Raw genomic sequence first — 14,224 nt, 5'->3', positions numbered from 1 at the left:
TTAGCAAACAAGAGAAAATGTATAGTTTTCTGTATGAAATGCCAATCACAATGGCATAGCATGAGCAAATCTTAAGCATAATGCCTTTCAGTATACATATCCAACAGCTCAACAGTCCAAAACATAGTCCTGTAGAATGTTTACCCTTTTCTCTGGTCCCTGGGAACATTTACATACATAGCTCCATACATGGTCCCATTGTAGGTTTACTCAGCCTCTGTTATTTTTGTTCCATAGCACTATAAGGTAGAACAATTACCCACATCTTGTCACTACTGCCTTTTCCCAGCACAGAATCAAACATAAATGTATGACTATTAAAAAAATTCTCTTTAATACAATCTAAGAAATTGAGTTTTATTCTGATACCCCTAAAATGTCTTCATAGGTAAGCTTCATGAGATTTTTGTAGACAACATCAACCACAACTGTCTTGTTTCTAAAAGAAAACCACTGTTAATCACCTTGATGGGATGAGTTTAGTTAAAATTAGGGATGTGTGGAATTCATTGAATTTAATTTGAGCAAAATTATGTGAAATTCCACGTAGTTATGCAAAATACAAATCAATACTTTTGCACAATATTTCAGGTTGTTGCTGTGCGTTCGCAGTACATTTTTACTGCAAATTACAGCAAATTGAATTATTTGCTGTACATTTTTACATCAAACGGCACACAATTTCTTGTAATTTGGATAAGTTTGTCCAGCAAGTGTAACGAAAAGATCCTCAAATTACACAAATTACTCAGGGACAATTTAAATTTTCCCAGGCTTAGTTAAAATATATCAAATCTACATCTGAAAAAGAAACCAGGCCGGCTCAATATTTATTACTACTAATCAAGTTATGAAAAAGGAACAAATTCCATACTCAAAATTATTTAACTTAAGTGCCATCCTCAAAAAGTGATTTCTAATATCAGCATCCCAGGACAGATCAGATTCAAAGGAGGTGTTGCAATGTTTCTTTTTCTAAGATGTATTCTTCTCTACAATCGGCTCAGCTCATAAAAAAGAGCACCCAGGTCTGCTCATCCAAGAATGATTGAGACGAGTTCCCATCACTAGTTTGAAAGGACCCCATTCTTCAATATTCTAGGCCTCCAGCTAGTGGAGGCCCCCTTTTAGTTCCAAAACGAGGTGACGTTCCAGTGGTGGAAGCCAGGTTTTCCACACACTTGTGATGAGGAAGCTGCAAACAGGGTGAGATTTAGCAGGTTAATTCAGTAGGTACATAGTTGTGGAGTCAGCAACAGCAGAGACTCCACCAGGCTCAGTTCAGCTCAAATCCAACTGAGAACTTTTCAGTGACATTCCAAATCACTGAGCAAAGCATGGCAGAATTCCAACAGTACATGCAGCTGACATAGACAACAGTCTAAACTAATATTTACAAAGTACCTTACTACACACCTTCCCTTATTCCTAAAAAAACGAGAAAAAAACCAACAACAAAATAAGCAAAAAAAAATATGCAATAACAGAAATATACATTATGACCTGAACCTAGCAGGTTTAACACGGGACCTGGCACTCCTTCAAACGTTCAACTGCTGAGGAGAAATGCTAGTTTCAGTACTCTCTTGTTTATTACAACCAGAGACATTAAAACTCTGAAGAACTTTAGTCACCTTGGACAAATTCCACCAATGCCCCCCTTCAACTTGTCCAGCATTTCCCATCAATTTCACAACTTTGACATGCTTACCATATTTGCTTTCACCTTTCTTCACATGGACAGAGGACTTCATATTGACCATGTCTCCTACATCTAGAAAAGACATCTTAACCCCTTTCTTGGCATCAAACCACTCCTTCTGTTTGGTTTGAGTCACCGGCATGTTCTCTTTCACAATAGACATCAACTTCATTACATCAGAATCAGACTTAAGCCACTTTGACATCCATCCAGGTCTAAACGCAGTGTTCGCTTTTCTACCCCTCATAAGTTCACAAGGTGATATCATAGTGGAAGAATGAGGTGTGGTCCTGTAGAACCGAATCATGCTGCTCAATGCTTGACTTACATCATGATTACTAGCTTTGGCCCACTTGACACATTCCCCTACTAAACGATTCACCCTCTCAACAAGACTGGTGGTTTGAGAGTGATAAAGAGAACTCACCAAATGTTTGACTTCGGAGGTCTCCAGAAAGGACTGAAATTCACTGCTCACAAATTGCTTCCCATTGTCGGAAACAACAACCTCCGGAAGCCCTTCTCCCATGAACACATCTTTAAGAAACTCAATGACGATCTTGGTGTTGGCCTCTTTGACAAGTCTGATTTCAGGGCATTTAGAGGCATAATCCGTAAGAACCAGAATTTACTTAGAGTACCCTGACAAATTAACCAACAGCAAGTCAAAAGCTCGTTTTCAATCACAGAGTACTGCAGTTTGGCTGCTCTCAACACTCTAGAGGCAAAACCAGTGGTGTACTCAATACCTTCCACAGTTTGTTCCAATGTAGCTCCTAGACCTACCTGACTGGCATCAACCACAACACAACAAGTATGACTGGGGGTCAAACAGCTAGAGAGCCTGGCAATGCCTCAACATTTTTTACATATGAATAAGTGCATGTACACGATCACCTCCCCACTGAAATGTCACCCCCTTTTTGAGAAGACCACTAATGGGATGAACTACAGTGGCAAAGTCAGGGATGAATCTGGAGTAATATTCACATAACCCCAACTGAGACTTCATGCCACATTTATCAGTAGGTGCCGGGGCATTGACAATATCATCAAGCAACCCAGGTTTAGGACTGACTGTTTCATGAGAATTACCATGTCCCAAGTATTCCACCTTCTCGCAAAAAAACTTGCACTTTTCAGACTTTAGAACCACTCCATGTTCCTTAAACAACGTCAACACTGCGAAGAATGTAATCATGGGAGGAAGAATCTTTGGCAAAAACAAGAACATTATCTTGGAAAACAAGGACTCCATCTATATCCCTGAGAATGTTGTTCATGACTCTCTGAAATACAGAAGCTGTAGATGTCGAATCAAAAGGCATATTGCGATATGGGAAAGTGCCTAACAGAGACACAAAAGCTGTGAGATGGCGGGAATCAGGATGGAGTTCAACTTGGTGACAGGGACTGGCTAAGTTGAGATTAGAGAAATATTTTGCTCCTCTGTTAGAAAAGGTCACTTATTTTGGGCAAGGGATGTGAGTCCACCCTTATATCTTTGTTAAGTGATCTCAAGTCAATACAAACTCTGAGTTGACCATCCTTCTTGCAGGCAACTACCAACGGAGAGAGCCACAATGAGGACTCCGTAAGTTAGATAATTCCTTTTGCATATGTTCCTTCAACTCTCTAAGTCAGACCTTACACTATAAGGAACCCCCCTGAGCTGTGTCACCGAACACAGATGGGAATTTGGCCTTCTACACTTGTTCCACATCATCGTTACACCCCAAAACCAATATTTGTTCATGAGTACCAGGTTTCAACATCATCCCAAACAATCCCTAGTGGAACCAACCAAGAATATTCAATCCTTTAACTGCCACATAAAGTTTGCGTTTAATTCTCCTTCCTTTAAAATTCATGTCCTCGTCGAAAAAAACAAGCAACTCGATTTTCCACCCATTGTAGGACATCGGAGAACGTTTAAGAAGATAACTTAGGCTTGGGCTTGTCGTGAAGCACCCGGCCTCTGAAGCTGACCCTGTCTGCCGGTCGTCTGAGCCCCGCACAGGGGAGAAGTAAGGAGCGCAGCCACATCCCCCAGCCCCGCTCCCGTGATCCTGTGATCCCGGGGACCCGAGGGTCCGATCCACCCCTTCTGTCCTGCCTCAAGGAGGATAATGACGGCCCCCGTCCAGGTTGGAGCACTGAAACTGAAGCGCCGCACACGTCTTTAGGCGCTAGGGCCGATCCACTTTGTGATACTGCCACACTTCACTTCAGAGCACACTGCGGATGCGAAGCACTGGAGGGAGAATGACACCGGAGGAGCAGAATTCTTCCTAGATCGCAGTAAACAGAGCGGATCCAGAACGGGACCTCTGTTGGAGCTTCGCTGCCCCTTCAACTGTAGGGGAAGTACTCAGCTGGCGAGGGACATCACGTGCGCGCAGAGGGATCAAAGGGTCTTTGGAGCAAGGTGAGCCTTCCCTCCTAACCAGACTCTTCACACGGAGCAACACAGAACTTGCAGCCCCAGATGAAGCTGCAACATAACTCGGCACCGGGGCAAGACACATTTCATTTAAATATTGGCGTCATCTTCCTGCACACGGGAAGTAGAGCGCTCCATTTGGCACCATTTTATGTTTATTTTTATTATCTATTGGCAGTATCGGCTGCGTGTTACCAAAACTACAAAATGGCGGCCCACAAGATTACCTTTACTGTGGGGTCCACCTCCAACTTGCTCTTGCTCTAGGGAAAGTAAAACTTCGAGCCTAGTTGGAAGCTAACAATAATAACTGAACAAGCATTGGAAATGCAATAGGTCTCGCATTAGGAAAGTGTGAGCGATTGGTATTGTAAATGACACTTTTTTTATTTATGTGTTGGTTTTGAAAATTGCAAAATTAATAGCTTTGTCAGTTACAATGTCAATAGTTTTAACTTTCGCAAATGTGACACCTATAGCATTTGTAATGCAATGTCGGTTGTATTTACGTGACTTAGATGTATTCATATTACAAATAACAATGGCTTCAATTTTGTAAATAATTATTACTTAAATAAAATGTATTGTAATTTATAATGGCAATAGCTTAAACATTTGTAAATAACTTTTGTGAAGATTATGTTCAGTGTATTTTATTGTGACGAAAATCCAAGAACATTGCATTTGCACCTACACACACACAGAGCCACACACACACACATATAGATGTGGTGGATCTGGGGGATATGGTGGTGGTGGATGTGGTGGTGATGGTGGATGTGGTGGTGATGGTGGTGGATGTGGGGGTGGATATGGTGGTGGATGTGGTGGTGGATGTGGTGGTGGTGGTGGATGTGGTGGTGGATGTGGTGGAGGTGGTGGATGTGGTGGATGTGGTGGTGGTGGATGTGGTGGTGGTGGATGTGGTGGTGGATGTGGTGGATGTGGTGGTGGATGTGGTGGTGGTGGGTGTGGTGGATGTGGTGGTGGATGTGGTGGTGGATGCGGTGGTGGATGTGGTGGTGGTGGATGTGGTGGTGGATGTGGCGGTGGATGTCATGGTGGATGTGGAGGTGATGGTGGATGTGGAGGTGGATGTGGAGGTGGATGTGGTGGTGCTCCTGCCATGCCAACAATCGCTCAAGGGACGAATTATTAGTAAGAAATGTCCGTCTGGGAGGTTAGTTGTCTGTACTTAGCTGTGTACGTGAACTGGGAAGCTAGAAGAAAAGTGACTCCCGCTGTTGACAGGGTCATAAAAACACTAATCACATTTCGCTACGGATCGCACATGGTGTCGGGTACAACACTGGCATGGGTGTATAAAAATCATTACTTTGGGAGGATTGAAAGAGCTCAGCCCAGAGAAGGGAGAGTTCCCAGTCTGTCCGGTGAAATCTGATGAGCTGCAGAGCTATGTAGAGTAGCAAAAAAGGAGTTGCACTGCGCCATGCAGAGTGCATCGCTCCTTAAATGTGAAGTTAAAGCGGCGCAGTTTATAAATAAAGGCCTATGTAAAATATAAACAAAAACTGATTCTTCCGAAGCGGCAAGCATGAGGTGTTGGTCGAAGGCACGAGGAGATTGTACCCACGAGTGGCAAGGAGACAGCTGAAAGAACAAGACGGAGGGCATTGCTGTGGGGAGGGGGGGAGGAGAAATGCGACACGGCGGGCAGGGGAGGGGGCGGAGCAGTGAGAGCGGCATGAGGGTGTGAAGCAGCAGGGGCCTTTGAAGTGAAGCTAAGCTTCACTTCAAAGGTGTGGGAGGAGTAAGGCAGAGCGCACGCTGGGGAAAGCTTGTGGGGCGGAGCGGGAAGAGCTGCTGGGGAACAGATGGCGATTTGATGATGTGCACGCGCATTTTAGGTCAATGCGCTTGCGCATTGACCTACAAGCGCACGGGCACAGCACCAAATCGCCAAGTTGGGTAAAGTCTGTTTAAGTCCCTATAGTCTCGCTCTGCTCAATGCGCATGCCCATTGAGAGGCGAGACCTAAAAAGGACCAAAGAACCCCAATAGGAGGCACAGAAATTGAAATAAGACTTCTTCTACACATCCCGATGGAAATAGACACAGGACTACTCTGATGGATATAATGTTCATTCCAAGGAGGTGGCCATCTTGGAGTCTCTCCATCTCTATCTACACAGATATTCTGGCTCTAATGCTGTCAAGTTGGAATCTGGCTGTCTAAAAAGAGCTGAAAATCAAAAGGCAGGTGTCCTTGAGCGAACAGCTGCAACCTGGGCCCAAACTACTGCAGATGCTGGAAACGTCTGCGTATTCGCAAGCTACAGATGTTCACACTGGCAATGAGTTGAACTTGCAGATCGATCACTACCCCTGCCTCAATGCGCTCTTCCCTAATCCTCACGCTCTCTCCTCCCCTACCCCCCCACTACTTTCTCTCCTCCCCTAATGTATTGCGGACTGTTTGATTTAATGTTTACTTGTTGTTCTTTTTCTGGTATATTGTTGAACCACATTGTTGCGCTTCGTTTTGTCTCCCCTGTCGTCTCCTCCCGCATCCTCCCTCTATTTATGTCTCTCCTTCCCTCCTCTCTCAATGTATTGAGACTGAACTATTTTGTCTGATGCCCGATGAAGCTACTTGGTTTAGGTATAGGGGAGATGGGCCGTGGATTCCCTCCTTGGTCGTCACCTACCCAGTCTGTCTTTAGGCAGACTTCTTTTCGTCTCTCCTTATTGTCTCTTCCCTAGCTCCTATCCCCTCTCCCCTGAATATCTCCCCTTGCCTGCTACTCAGCCTACCCCCCTGTCCTTTGTGCCCTTTGACTAAGCACTCCTCCTCCCCTTGTTGGGGAAAGATCCAATATTTATACTCTGGAGTCTCAGCGAACCCGCTGAGCGAGTCCACTGTGCCAAGGGAGCCACTCACACTTGAGGTATGGTATGGCTCCCCTTGCCAAAGCACTCCCTCTCCCCTTTTTGGGGAAGGATCCAGAGTATAGGCCTTGGAGTCTCAGAGACCCCTCTCAGAGAGTCAACTGCGTAAAGGGAGCCTCTCGCAACAGAGATAGGGAAGTGATACCACTTCCCCTGGGATTACAGCTTACTGGACTTTGGACGTTGCCTTGACTCGTCTACCGGTTTGTGTCCCCGTCACCCTTCCCCTCCTCTTCCCATGCTGTGTCTCTCACCCTCCCCTCCTCTTTACCGCCTTCATTATCTGTCTACTTCCCCTGCTCCAACCTCCCCTCCCCTGAATCTCTCACCTTGCCTGCTGTTCCCCTTACGTATTTGTGCTTATTGTTTATCTCAACCCTACATTTAACTATGTTGCCATGCTCTAAGAACTGTGTAACCTTTGTAACGATGTAACCTGTAACTATGATCTGATGCTAATGTAAAGCGCTCTGATACCTCCGGGTCTAGCAAGCGCTATATAAAACTTTTTAAAATAAAAATATGGGCACCCGAGTCGACAAGTAACTTAAGTACTTTGTCTCCCACAGCAATGTCTACAATGTGGTTGTGACGGGGCGGGGCACCACAGCGATGCCCGCAGTGATGAACTTAATGTTACAAAGGACTAGTGGTCAGATGTTCCCTTATCACACCTTTCTATTTCCGACACACAGCCTTCCTCCCCCTGGCTGGAGGAGCGGTCACGGGCGGACACAGAGCACCGGTGGGGAGACGAAGACAAGAAGGGACACGGCCCCTTTAATGCCGATGTGGAGGGAGACAACACTCCGCCCCCCTGGGACGTCACGGAGTTAAAAGAAGGCGGAACAAGGAAGACTGCGAACGACGTTTCCCCGGAGGAAGAAGGCGTGAGAGACTGGAGATCGAGAACGGAGTGCGGCGAGGAAGAAACCCTGACGAGCCCAGCTGTGGACTTCAAGCCAGGAGGCCAACGTATCGGCAATTCGCCCCGCCACGTTCCCGCGGGAGGAGCGTGGCTCACAAAGGTACGGGGCAGAGTGGCAGGTTGGGTTACTCGTAGTGGCCATCCAACCGACTAACAGCCAATGTGTATAATAGTGTATAGTCTCCTCAACCCTTTACCCTCACGAGCACTGAAGGCACAGGATCGACCTTTGTAAATACACTTATGCACATGGTGTCCCTCACTTTCCTGGCCCCAAACGTCCTACGAGGAGCATCAGAGTGACTGCTGTCTTTCTCCTTTCTTTTGCCTTCCCAACCTGTGGTGTGGACTTCGGCCCCGACGAACACTGCTGTACTTCCGGTCTGGCGGGCTCGCACCCCCGGCGTGGTAGAAGCACCCTGGAACTACCAGCGTTCCCCAAGGGCGTAAGGACGAAGCCGGACGAGTTTGCTCGATTGAGACTCACTAGTAGAAGAAGAAAAGCCTATCTGAAAATAAAGCCTTCTTTAAAATCTCTACTTCAAGTGTCAGACTCGCTCCCTTCCTCCCCTCCTGCTCCCAATCCCGTACAGTGGTGTACACAGGTTGATGGATCACCTTCAATGGGTTTCTCCATAGAACCGTCATTCTCAATATCCTCACTCACGGTGCCTTCATGATCCTCACGAACAACAGAGATTACTTCAGAATCACTCTCATCATCAGACTCTATGGCACACACCACAGGCTTTTTGTATCCCTTTTTTAGGCACACTTTAGCAAAATGACCCGTCTTCTTGCAGTAATTGCAAGTTACTTTAATGGCTGAACATCTACCACTTTTTTAAATGAGGCACATTCCCACACCTAAGACACATGTTCGCAGAATTCACAGACTGGCCTTCAGGTTTGACACATTTGGTGCAACATTGGTGCTATGGTTCCTTGACTTAATGTGATTTCTCTGAACCAACAACCTTTACACATTTTGTACTCTTGGGGTCTGACTCCTTCAAAGAAATTTCAAAACTCTTAGCAACCTTAATGGTTTCATCCAAAGATGAATCTCCCATACGCAACAGATTTAGCCTGCTGTGTTTGTCCTTGCAATGGCACACAAACTGATCTTGTATCAGTTGATCAGCAACATTTTCACATTAGCAGACAGCTGCCAACCTCCACAATATTGATATATATGAGTCTACATCCTTTCCTTCACTCTGTTTTCTCCTAAAAAAAATTGTGCCTTAATACCATGAGGCTGGACTGTTTATCTAACCTGTTCTTAAGTTGAAGCACAGTTTCACGATATTCATCCACTCCGTTGCTATCTTCAGGGGATCAATTAGGTAACTGTTAAAGATGGATCTACCTTCAAACCCTAGAGAATTAAAGTAAAATATTTTTTTCATGTCATCACTAAATCTGGTGGCCCCTATTGCCATATATGTTTCAAAAGCGTCACACCATATTTCCCATCTGACAGATGATTCACCTGTAGTGTCTAAAAATGCCGGAGGAGTGTTTACATCTTGTATCGTACACATTTTAAATATTTACTAAGCGTGAAAGATGATTAAAAAAAATGTTTTATTTAGTGTTAAGGAATAAAAAATAGCACTAAATAATGCAGAGTTATAACAAAAGGATAAGCAGTCTTAAAATGTGTATGCTTGGCACATGTTTCCTAGTGTATGTATCACTGGTGACATAGGTGGAGAAACAAGAAGAGGCGTGTGTATAACCGAGTGACACACAGTCTACGACAGCACCAGAATTGTTAGAGTGTGTATTACATGTATAAACAAAGTAAGGATAGGTGTGTGTATCACCGAGTGACACACAACAAGTGAGACAAATGTTCTTTTCATTTTTTGTGTTAGTGATTTATCAAACCATACATCATGTTAGGCATACTTGTCTAGTAAAGCTTCTACGTAATTACATTAGCTGGATCAAAACTCGTCTTCTCTGCTCGTGTCTGCTTCCTAATTCCAGGCAGTCTTCCACTCAAAATAAGATTATTTTATACTTAGGGGCTTATTTACGAGCCATTTGTAAAGCTTTTGCATCACCGTTGTGTCACATTTCGTGACACAGCATCGGCGTAGCAAACGCATCTGTTTTACCAGTACACACACAACTGTTCACTCAAATTCCAACCCAAGGAACACTGGTGGCGTGGCTTCCCCATCAGTTAACCACTTGCATGCTCATGACGGGCCCTGGCCATCATGCGTCACGGTGGGCGTGTGCTGCCGGGGGCCGTCCGAATCCAGCCCACTATGTGCAAAAATTCACGGAGAATGCATGGGGTTAAAGAAGGAACGGAAAGTATTGCATTTTAAAATTTGCAAAGATTTATTTAGATAACCGATATAAACAACACGAGAATACAACAAGGGTCTTTAGCTTTCTAGAAGCAGCAGTTACTGAGGGTCTGGATCTGGGTCGGATTGGGATCACAATTCGGCCCGGGCACTGACGAAAAAAGTGGCCCACATTCAAGAGGCGTGGCCCATATTTAAGGGGCGTGGCCCACATTCAAGGGGAGTGCCCTTTCATGAAACACCATTTGCACAGACAAGGAATTAAAGTGGGAGGATACTGTTCTTGCACAGGACACGGGGCCAAGGTGACAATGGCCTACATGCTGAGCAACTAAAAAAATAGCAAGGCCCCTTTCAGTCACAAAATTATGAGCACCTGAAAAGCAGCAAAGCCCCTGCTCCTACTAACCTACTTAGCCCTCCCCAGACCTTCAGCTCAGGAGCACATGAACAGAGGTAAGGCCCCTGCAATTAGTAAATTAATCAGCCCTCCAGGCCTCGGGAAAATGTCCTGGCAGGGGAGCACAAAACACTGCTTTCTGGGTCATACAAGGTAGCCAGGTAGCCAGGGGGAGGCTGAGGTGAAGCTGGTGCATGTTCCGAACATCACCTGGCCCCCACAGCAAGAACCATTCTTCCTCGCCCACTATGCCCTGAATGTGAAGGGCTATGGGCGAGGTGTTAAGACTAACACCGTTTCTGGGCTGCGTGGGCCCCAGGGGGGCCGAGGTGAAAATGGCTCAAAGGCCTGAGAAACACCTGGCCCCCTGGGAGGCCGATTCTTGCAAACAATCACCCCTCCCCAGCTCAGCCTCCGCTTGATTGCTTGGCAGGGCAGGGGTGAAGGAGAGGTCCCAGCTGACAATCGCTGTCCGGCCGTGTGCGAGGCTGCTTTCATTTTCTCTGTCTGTCCCCGTGCCCTCTGTGGGCCATTTTTTTTCTCCCCTTTCCTAGTCCACTCTCTGTGGACTGGGACAGGGGAGAAAAAAACGGCCCACAGAGGGCACTGAGGCACCGGCCCTTCGGCCCATGCCCGAATGCCTGCCTTGCCAATCCGCCCCTGGTCTGGATGGTAAACCACCACATTTCTTATCAAATGATTTCATGTCCATCGCAATTGCAACCACAGAATTCATCACCTGGTTACTTACCAGCAATCTTAATTACTCTGAATACAAGTCCTCCTCCCCACAGTCCTACAGCAAATGAGATCCACTCCTGCCAGTGGCAGAAGTTTGCTGCCCAATTAAAGATAAAAATGTGATTGCATCTACTAGTGTACCCTGAGCCCCAATGTACTTCCTTGACGCAATCCCTACCTCAAGGATAGAAAGAAAACAAGCCCCCTCCCCCCAAGCACTTCCTGTTTTTCTCTCTGCTACAGGTACAATTTTGCTGTGTTTGTGCAATGGTGCTCACCCTCCTACCAGTGATTCCATATATTGCCACTAAAGGGCCCAGCGGCGCAAGAAAAGAGAGCGAAGCAGCCAGATCACACAGTTTTGTCATGTAGGGAAACCAGGTTGCAAGGTGCGCATCTTGGTATCATTGACTCAGCTTTACATTCATTTATGTTTGGTAAAATGAGGACCATTACATTCTGCCTTTATATATACTAAGCGTATGCTTGTATTTTATTATGTGGAGAACAACAGCTGAGCTCCCATCTATCTAGCTTTCATCTCATGATTTTATTTTAAATATTTTGATAAATGCCTTTAAACCAAGTACATTTTGATAAGCATTGACATTTCTCTTGTAGAATAATCTGGTGTCACAGGTTAAGTTACATGGGAAGTGACTGACTACCACTCCCTCTAGTCCCATCCAACTCAGCAATTGAGCCTCCACGCTGTGGTTTGCGTACCTCAATTGTGACTGACACTGCTTCTTATCTAAATTTACTTCCTTGCTCTGGCTTATTAGAGTCAGCCCCTCCCTTGACTGAGTCCTCATCCTGTAGTCCCCGTATTCCACCCGTGTCTGAGACTTGCTCTAATTTAAAAATACTGAGCTGGAACGTTGCTGGTCTGGCTTCTAAATTAAATCTAGCTGACTGGTTAGAGTTACTCCAAAAACAGGACATTCTAATGTTCCAGGAGACATGGGTCACACAGGAGCTATTTTTGGAGGGGTTTGAATGTTTTAATACTGGTGCTCCTATTCCCAATTCTGGACATCCAGCGGGAGGCCTTTCAACGTGGATTAATATTGCGGCGGGTGGCAGCATACAGGTTCTGGATACTAAAAATTATAAATTCTAGGCCCTAATTTGAAAAACGGGGTGTTTCTGTTTGTTTAATTAATTTTTATAATAATGATTTTCAGAATGCCCCAAACATGAATTTTATTAATTTGTTTAATTTTATTTCTTCTCTTTGGAAGTCCAAGAGTTTTGCTAGCTTCGCAGGAATATGTTTATGTGGTGATTTTATTGCAAAGTTAACTAGCAGAATTTATCCTGCTATTCACCCCTCTAGTAAGTTACCATCATGTAAGAGGGGATTGTACTAGCAAATCACCTATGCACTAATAACTTTTTGGATGTAATAGAAATTGCTGCAGCATCTAAAGGGGCCAATCACATAGTACCTACGTATAGAGGTAGGGGTTCTATATCAACTATTGATTATATTTTTATCTCTTCCACTTTAGACCAGAGTGTGTTAAAAGCAGAGGTCATCCCTACTGTTCACGGGGACCATAATCCCATTAGTCTAACTTTGAATCTTGCCCCCAGGCCGACCTACAGTAAAGAGTGTGGTGCCAGGGATATGCTCCCCTCTTCTGGTATCGATCTCATTAAAAACCAAGCAGAATTTTGGGCGCCCGTATTAGTGAATGTCTTTAATAACCTAACGCTTTCTACCCTTTCCAAAACCTGGTAAACTTGCATCATTGTGCCGAACTTTAAAAAGGGAGACCGCTACAACCCAAGTTGCTATAGGCTGATTTCTTTGATCGACAATACTTTGAAAATCTTGGGGAGGGTCCTGTATATTAAGATTAGGATATGGGCTCAGGAAGACCAAATTTGAAGTCCTTGCCAGTTGGGGTTCAGAAGCAATATAGGGACAGTTGAGCAGTGCCTGAACCTCAATTGAATTTTTGGTAAATATACCATAGCTAAAAGATCTCCTATTTACCTGGCCTTCATGGATCTTACCTCGGCCTTTGACTTCATCAACAGGTCACGGCTTTGGTCTATCCTTTAAAATTACGGCCTGGACGAGGCACTTGTACACTTCTTAGCTTATTTGCACAAAGACCTGCATGCCTGGGTGAGGATAAGTATGAGCAGGGAGGTCTCGCAAGACATCAAGGTCGAAAGAGGGGTCAGGCAAGGTTGTGTCGTGGCCCCTCTTCTTTTTATTCTCTACATTAACAACCAAAATAAAATGTTGGTAACACTTACCCATGATGTCCCAAACATTAATGGTTATAAACTCCCCGCCCTACTGTATGCTGATGACGGGGTCGTAATGGGCCGCACCCCTAAAGCCCTACGAGCTCTGGTGCGGGTTGTTGTTGATTTTATGGTAAGTTTGGATCTATGCACCAATTTAAAAGAATCTTTTTTAAGGTTGTGTGATTCGAGGGAATATCTTAACAATTCAATTGTATTAGATTTTGATAGTTTACAAAGCACTCGCACATTTCCCTAGTTAGGGCTGGTATTTGCTGCAAATGGATTATGGGCTGACCATGTGGCTTATAGCACGCATACATTTTTTAATTCTATCAACTCAATACATGCCCTGCCCCAACAGAGAAATTCAGAGGTCGTATCAACAATTGTTCAGATCTTCAAAGTTCAATGCACTCCAACTGCTACCTAGGGATGCAGATGTTTGGGGCATTAGTATTTGCAAAGTTATTCAGGGAGAAGAGAACAGATTTTGTCGCAAAAT

This window comes from Lissotriton helveticus, chromosome 11 (genome assembly GCF_964261635.1).
Source record: "Lissotriton helveticus chromosome 11, aLisHel1.1, whole genome shotgun sequence".
Taxonomy (NCBI): Eukaryota; Metazoa; Chordata; class Amphibia; order Caudata; family Salamandridae; genus Lissotriton; species Lissotriton helveticus.
This window is presented reverse-complemented; position numbering follows the sequence as displayed.